This window comes from Bos grunniens, chromosome 3 (genome assembly GCF_055505025.1).
Source record: "Bos grunniens cultivar Pamir isolate PY7600 chromosome 3, Bosgru_T2T1.0, whole genome shotgun sequence".
Classification (NCBI taxonomy): domain Eukaryota; kingdom Metazoa; phylum Chordata; class Mammalia; order Artiodactyla; family Bovidae; genus Bos; species Bos grunniens.
In genome coordinates, this window is record NC_141167.1 from 18,255,839 (window position 1) to 18,263,991 (window position 8,153).

Sequence of the window (8,153 nt, forward strand, 5' to 3'; positions counted from 1 at the left end):
TCTCTGTTTTTGCATGCTATCATCCACGTGCCACAATGGAGAGTATACCTATTCGCTCACCAAAACGAAGGTCCGTGTACAGCAATGAAGACCCAACACAGCCAAAAATAAATAGATTAAAAAAATTTTAAAAACCCTTCAGATATACTAGTTGATTCCTCAGTTAACAAATTTATATTATTATCATCTTAAAATATTTTAGATTTGGAAAATCTTATTTGTCCAAGATTACACAGCTGATATAGACAGATAAGGGTTTGAATCTAGACTGTCTGACTTCCGAGCTTGTTCTACTATACTTTCTTCGCTCCGTCTCTCCTGTACAATAAAGTTTCTTCAAGATGTTGTTGTTCAGTTGCTAAGTCGTGTCTGACTCTTTCCAACCCCATGGACTGCAGCATGCCAGGCCCCGCTGTCCCTCACTATCTCCTGGAGTTTGCCCAGGTTCATGTCCACTGAGTCAATGATGCTATTCAACCATTTCTACAAGACAGACTACCTCTTTTCCTGATTTCTCCATTGCATGGCTCCTATGCTTCAGCCTTGTCTGTGCACTATCTATGTGTTATAGTTCTCTCAGTTTTAATGCTGTGAAACCTTTGGTAGAGGTTAGAGGTTAGAAACATTATGTTGTTGATATTTTTTGACTCAGGAGTTTCATTTCATAGATTAAACTTTAAAAACCAAATTACACAAATGGGAAAAAATTTCTATATGAAGAGGAATGTACTGTGTCATTGTTTCTTAAAGAAAAATTAGAAATAATCTATGTGTCCATTGATAGGCCATTATTTAAAATAAAATATAATCCTTCCAAAGATAGTTCCTATAATCTATTAAGCTATTATTATGTATTAGATATTCTGAAATTTCTTTTTAGGCATTGTGTTGTGTGTGTTAGTCACTCAATCATGTCCAACTCTTTGCAACTCCATGGACTGTAGTTCACCAGGTTCCTCTGTCCATGGAATTCTCCAGGAAATAGTATTGGAGTGAGTAGCCATTCCCTTCTCCAAGGGATTTTCTCCACCCAGGGATCAAACCCGGATCTCCCACATTGCAGCCATATTCTTTACCATCTGAGCCAACAGGAAGACCCATTATTATGTATTAGGTATTCTGAAATTTCTTTTTGGGCATTATTTCATTTAATTTTCACATTTGTGTTGGATGTTATAATGTCCCTTTCACACGTAAAGGAAATAAGACTGAGAGATATTCAATAATTTGTCCAAGGTCCTACTGCCAATGGATGGTAAAGTTGGGATTTGAATTCTTGACAATCTGATTCCAAAGGAGATGCTCATAACCACTTCATTTTAATCTGTATAATAGAATACCAGTATACAAGTGAAAAATGATGTAAACCTACATTTTAGGCATGGAAAGATGCCCACTATACATTGGGGGGGAAAGTAGATTATCAAATAGTGTATATAGAAGGAATCTATATTGGTACTGTCTGCATTTTTTCAATAATAAGCAAATATTATTTTTGGGCTTCCCTTGTGGATCAGCCAGTAAAGAATCTGTCTGCAATGCAGGAGACTTGAGTTTGATCCCTGGATTGGGAGGATCCCTTGGAGAAGGGAAAGGCTACCCATTCTAGTATTCTGGCCTGGAGAATTCATTCTGGCCTGGAGAATTCATGGACTATACAATCCATGGGGTCTGTTATATGTTATTTTTATCATCAGAAAAAATTCCACTATGTTTTTGAAAAAAGAGTTGATTGATGGTGCATTCTTGCCTTCAGCGTAGGATTATCAGAGAGAAGACTTCTAAACTGAATATGAAATATCATCTCTGGAACATCAACAGAGAATAACTACCCCTGAAGAGGACAACATAAGGCCATTTGCAAGTCATGAATGGTCCTGTGTGGAGCTGTGTATGTATTTTTAAGTGTGGAAGGAATTTTACTCAGGGCTTACACCTTATGAAGCATCAGTTGATCCACCCAGTAGAGAAATATTATTGCCCAGACTGTGGGAAATATTTCAGTAACAGTTCAAATTTTATTAGACACCAACGGAATCACTGGCGCTACAGTTCCAGCTTCCTCTGGCATCAGCTGACGCACACTAGTGTGTCATGAGTGAGGCCCCATAAGTGCCCATGAGTGCCCAGAGTGTGGTCAGAGGTTTAGTCATAGCTCCTAAATTGCAGTACATCAGAGAACCCACACAGCCGAAAAAACATAACATTGCTCCCAGTGTGGGGGTCTTCCTTGGTGGCTCAGTTGGTAAAGAATATGCCTGCAACACAGGAGACTGCTTGGAATGCAGGAGACCTGGGTTCCATCCCTGGTTCGGGAAGATCCTTGGGAGAAGGGAATAACAACCCACTCCAGTATTCTTGCCTGGGAAATCCCATAGACAGAGGAACCTGGCAGGCTATAGTCCATGAGGTCGCAACAGTTGGACATGACTGAGTGACTAACACACACACATCCCTTGCAGCTTCATGGACTAATTATAGGATAGAAATCCTGTTTGCTCTATGGACAATGTGTCTCTCTCTGAAGTGTCTTACTTATGTATAAAGACTACCCTGAATTATAGCCAACTCTCTAAAGCAGATATCTTAAATCTGAAATTGTCACCTTATTGATTATATCCTCGTAAAAGCCTGAGGATGTTCACTTCAGTTCAGTCGCTCAATTGTATCCAACTCTTTGTGACCCCATGGACTGCAGCACGCCAGGCCTCCCTGTCCATCACCAACTCCCAGAGTTTACTCAAACTCATGTCCATTGAGTCGGTGATGCCATCCAACCATCTCATCCTTTGTCATCCCCTTCTCCTGCCTGCAATCTTTCCCAGCATCAGTGTCTTTTCCAATGAGTCAATTCTTCCCATCAGGTGGCCAAAATATTGAAGTTTCAGCTTCAACATCAGTCCTTCCAGTGAATATTCAGGATTGATTTCCTTTAGGATGGACTGGTTGGATCTCCTTGCAGTCCAAGGGACTCTCAAGAGTCTTCTCTAATGCTACAGTTCAAAAGCATCAATTCTTCGGCGCTCAGCTTTCTTTACAGTCCAACTCTCACATCCATACATGACCACCGGAAAAACCATAGCCTTGACTAGATGGACCTTTGTTGGCAAAGTAATGTCTCTGATTTTTAACATGCTGTCTAGGTTGGTCATAACTTTTATTCCAAGGAGTAAGCGGCTTTTAATTTCATGGCTGAGGATGTTGGAAGGGTTCAGATTGTAGGGTTCAGGGCGAAGGGTGAGGCAGTGATTTTACCTTCCACTATACCTGCTTTTTGCAACATCCCTTCTCTCTCTTAATTTTGGACTGAGAATTAAAAGATATCTCATTTCTGAGGAAATCGAGGGAGACACATACACAAACACCTCAATCTGCATTTGACATGTTTGGCAAAAATGCCTCCTCATTTTTTTCACCTTTGATCTGCAAATAATAGTTTTGTTTTTTTTTTTTTAATATTTTAGACATGTCACTCACAGGGGAAGGTGACATTTGCTCAAAATTATTGAGTTCAGCCCTGCTCAAGGGTTGTGAGAAGAGCAGGGACAGGCTTGGGGAGCCAGTCCCTGACTGCCTCCACACCAAATGCAGCAGAAAGCTACTTGTACAAGCAAAGAACACCTAAGTAACTTTACAAACAAAGGAGAAAGTTTAAGTGATTTTGTCTTGGTGCCCTGCTGAATGTGCTTCCTGATGGACAGGACTGGGGCTAGGCAGCCCTCTTCAACAGTTCTATTTTTTCCCTTTTCTCTTATTCTGACCCCTTTGGCTATCACTTCTACTATGGGGAAGATAAAAAATTAAAAAAAAAAACATATTTATAAAAACATCTACTTCCCCAAGCTAAAAATTAAGAAATACTACCACCAACAAACTACCCACCCCCAAATAAAATACAGATTTATCCCAGGGATCATTTTTCTTTCCTTAAAAAGAATTCAACCCCAAAGCCCAGTCAACAATTCCCTAAAGTAGCAGAACCTCCCTCTGAGGTAGATATCCAAGATGTCATGTTCTTTTAGATAGTACCCACATAAACACAGTACAGTAGAGACGTAAGCAAGTAGGTAATAGAGTATTTTCAATCCTAAATCTGTTTTAAGCCTGTGTGCCTATATTCTAACATTTATAAATTCTCAGTGTTATAAAAATCAGAGCTAATACTCTTGCAAGTAATGAATAACTTGCAAGTAATGAGTCAGTTAATATACAATGCCCCTGGGCCATTTACGATTCTCTGAGTTTAGCAACTCGATCTGTGACTTTTGCTTATGATTCCTGTGACTCCATCCTTGTGATCAATTACGTTGTTGTAGAGAATGTTTAAACAGGCAGAAGTTGAGATTGCTCCAAGGTCGTCTCTAATTTGGAAGTGTTTGGATAGGACTGGTGAATGTGTTGTCACCGTGTCTGAACCTCAACTCAAAGCTTGACAATTACTTTTTTTTTGTTTGCTATCTTTCTTTTTCCTGATGTTGATGCCAGAGCTCTCTATTAAAGCTTTCAAGTTGCTGCTAGAGTTAAAAAGTTTTCAAAAATTTTTTATTTTATATGGAAGCATAGTTGATTAATAATGTTGTGTTAGTTTCTAGGTATAGAGCAAAGTGATCTAGTTATACAAGTATCTGTTCTTTTAAAAGTCCTTTTTCCATTTAGGTTGTTACAGAACATTGAGCAGCATTCCCTGTGCAATACCATGAGTTTGAATCCATAATCGTAAAAGTCACAGTGTAACACTTCATATTGTTAAATGGCTCAGTGCCTCTTCCCCACTGTTTCACCCCAGCATTAGGCTGAAAACCTTTAGTGCTTTTAATTTTTTTTGTGTTTACTTCCTGTATAGTTTATTCTGGAACCCTCAAAAGATATGTATCCATAGTGAAATAGGCTATCTACCTAGGATCATTTAAGACCACCAAAGAAACAGGAGTTTATAAATATAGTTGGGTGGATAAACCCGTAAAAATATTTTAGCATTTAGCCAAAGCCCACATCTACTTGCACTGAGGGGTGAGGGATTCCTGAAGGTTAGATTTTTGGTGGAAGGAACTGTCTTGTATTATATGTCTTACCCCCAGCACAGAACTTGACACAGTTAGGTTTCAATAAGTGTTGGTTGACTCCTTTATGCCCATGATGTTTTGGTTACACCCTAAAAGTTTTACAGAGTCCAGTGAACCTTTGTTGCTCTACATCCTCTTCAGTATTTGGTATTTTTTTACTTTTAAATTGTGGTTAGTTTGGGGGGGAAGTATAGTTTTAATTTGCATTTCCCTGATGACTACAAAGAATGCTCAAACTACTGCACAATTGCACTCATCTCACACGCTAGTAAAGTAATGCTTAAAATTCTCCAAGCCAGGCTTCAGCAATATGTGAACCGTGAACTTCCTGATGTTCAAGCTGGTTTTAGAAAAGGCAGAGGAACCAGAGATCAAATTGCCAACATCCGCTGGATCATGGAAAGAGCAAGAGAGTTCCAGAAAAACATGTATTTCTGCTTTATTGACTATGCCAAAGCCTTTGACTGTGTGGATCACAATAAACTGTGGAAAATTCTGAAAGAGATGGGAATACCAGACCACCTGATCTGCCTCTTGAGAAACCTGTGTGCAGGTCAGGAAGCAACAGTTAGAACTGGACATGGAACAACAGACTGGTTCCAAATAGGAAAAGGAGTACGTCAAGGCTGTATATTGTCACCCTGCTTATTTAACTTCTATGCAGAGTACATCATGAGAAATGCTGGACTGGAAGAAACACAAGCTGGAATCAAGATTGCTGGGAGAAATATCAATCACCTCAGATAAGCAGATGACACCACCCTTATGGCAGAAAGTGAAGAGGAACTCAAAAGCCTTTTGATGAAAGTGAAAGTGGAGAGTGAAAAAGTTGGCTTAAAGCTCAACATTCAGAAAACGAAGATCATGGCATCTGGTCCCATCACTTCATGGGAAATAGAAGGGGAAACAGTGGAAACAGTGTCAGACTTTATTTTGGGGGGCTCCAAAATCACTGCAGATGGTGACTGCAGCCATGAAATTAAAAGATGCTTACTCCTTGGAAGGAAAGTTATGACCAACCTAGATAGCATATTCAAGAGCAGAGACATGACTTTGCCAACAAAGGTTCATCTAGTCAAGGCTATGGTTTTTCCTGTGGTCATGTGTGGATGTGAGAGTTGGACTGTGAAGAAGGCTGAATGCCGAAGAACTGATGCTTTTGAAGTGTGGTGTTGGAGAAGACTCTTGAGAGTCCCTTGGACTGCAAGGAGATCCAACCAGTCCATTCTGAAGGAGATTAGCCCTGGGATTTCTTTGGAAGGAATGATGCTAAAGCTGAAACTCCAGTACTTTGGCCACCTCATGCAAAGAGTTGACTCATTGGAAAAGACTCTGATGCTGGGAGGGATTGGGAGCAGGAGGAGAAGGGGACAACAGAGGATGAGATGGCTGGATGGCATCACTGACTCGATGGACGTGAGCCTGAGTGGTCTCTGGGAGTTGGTGATGGACAGGGAGGCCTGGTGTGCTGTGATTCATGAGGTCGCAAAGAGTTGGACACGACTGAGCGACTGATCTGATCTGATCTGATGACTACTGAGGTTAAGGAATTTTTTCATGTTTACTGGAAAATTATATTTCTTATTTTATTATGTGTGTGTTCAAGTCTCTTACCCATGTTTTTACTGGATTTTATTTTATCATTTGTAAGAGTTATTTACATATTCTAAATATGAGTCTTTTGTTATATGTATTTCAAGTATTTCCCCACTTTGACTTCTTCTGATGAACGGATCTTACATTTAATACTGTTTAACTTATTAATGGTTAATCTTTCTTGTTTTCTGCTTTTGAAATCATTCCTTACCCCAGTGAAATGCAAGTGTTCTTTTATGTTAACCTTTTATGTTATCGCTTTGTCTAAGATTGACTTCTTTGTGTCTGATATGGGAGAGGAGTCAAGTTATTCCCCCCACACATACCTATTTGCTTCAACAGCATTTACTTTAAAGAACATCCTTTCTCCACTTCTCTGTAGTCATAAATCAAGCTTCTTTCTGGGTTTTCTATTTTATTTCATTAGTCTATTCGTCTATCCTTTGTATCAGTTCCACCCTGTCTTAATCACTGTAGCTTATATTAAGTCATGATATCCAGTAGAGCAAGTCTATTCACCTTGTTTGTTTCTTTAGCCACGTGTTGGCTATTCCTGGACCCTTGCACTTCCACATTTAAACTTAGATTCCACCTGTGAAATTACTGACTGACACATGTACATTCTTTCGGGATTTGGAGTCCATTGACTGAAAATTAATATGGGAGTAATCATATCTTCCTGAAACTAGGTCTTTTAATCTATGAACATTTACACATCCCTCCATTTTTTTGAGTTTAAAAAATTTCACTCAGGCTTCCCTGGTGGTTCAGTGGTGAAGAATCTGCCTGCCAATGCAGGAGACATGGGTTCAATCCCTGATCTGGGAAGATCCCACATGCCAAGGAGTAACAAAGCCTGTGGGTCACAACTGACGAGCCTGTGCTTTAGGGCCTGGGAGCCGCAACTGCTGAGCCCATTGCTACAACTACTGAAGCCCTTGCGCCCTAGAGCCTGTGTTCTGCAACCGCAATGAGCCTGCACATGGCAACTAGAGAGTAGCTCCCACTTGCCACAGCTATAGAAAAACCCTCGCAGTAATGAAGACCCAGCACTGCAAAAAATAAATAAAATAAAATTATTTAAAAATTTTAAATAAAATAAAAAATTTAAAAATTTGACTCAATGTTTTATTATTTCCAGTATGTGGGTTTTGCACAATCTTTGTCAGATTTGTTGCTAGGTATTTGAAATTTTTTATTCAACTATAAAATGTATTTTTAAAAAATTTTATCTTATAGTTCTTTGCTGGTATGGAAATATGATTAGTATTTCTATATATTGACCAACTCCTTGGAAAAGACCCTGAGGCTGGGAAAGATTGAAGGCAAAAGGAGAAGAGGGAGGCAGAGGATGAGGTGGTTAGATAGCATCACTGACTCAATGGACATGAATTTGAGCATCTCCTGGATATAGTGAAGGACAGGGAAGCCTGACATGCTGCAGTCCACGGGGTTACAAAGAGTTGGACACAACTTAGCGACTGAACAACAACA

At 39.6% G+C, this 8,153-nt stretch overlaps 1 long non-coding RNA gene across 3 annotated transcripts in view; it reads left to right on the forward strand.

The window, feature by feature from the left end:
- The window catches only part of LOC147375131 (uncharacterized), a 55,051-nt gene extending 47,273 nt beyond the window's left edge, over positions 1-7,778 (forward strand). For all 3 annotated transcript variants that reach the window (XR_015157332.1, XR_015157321.1, XR_015157318.1), the window contains one exon: positions 1,757-7,778. This is a non-coding gene — a long non-coding RNA (uncharacterized LOC147375131). The remainder of the gene's footprint in view (positions 1-1,756) is intronic.
- The last annotated feature ends 375 nt before the right edge of the window (positions 7,779-8,153 follow it).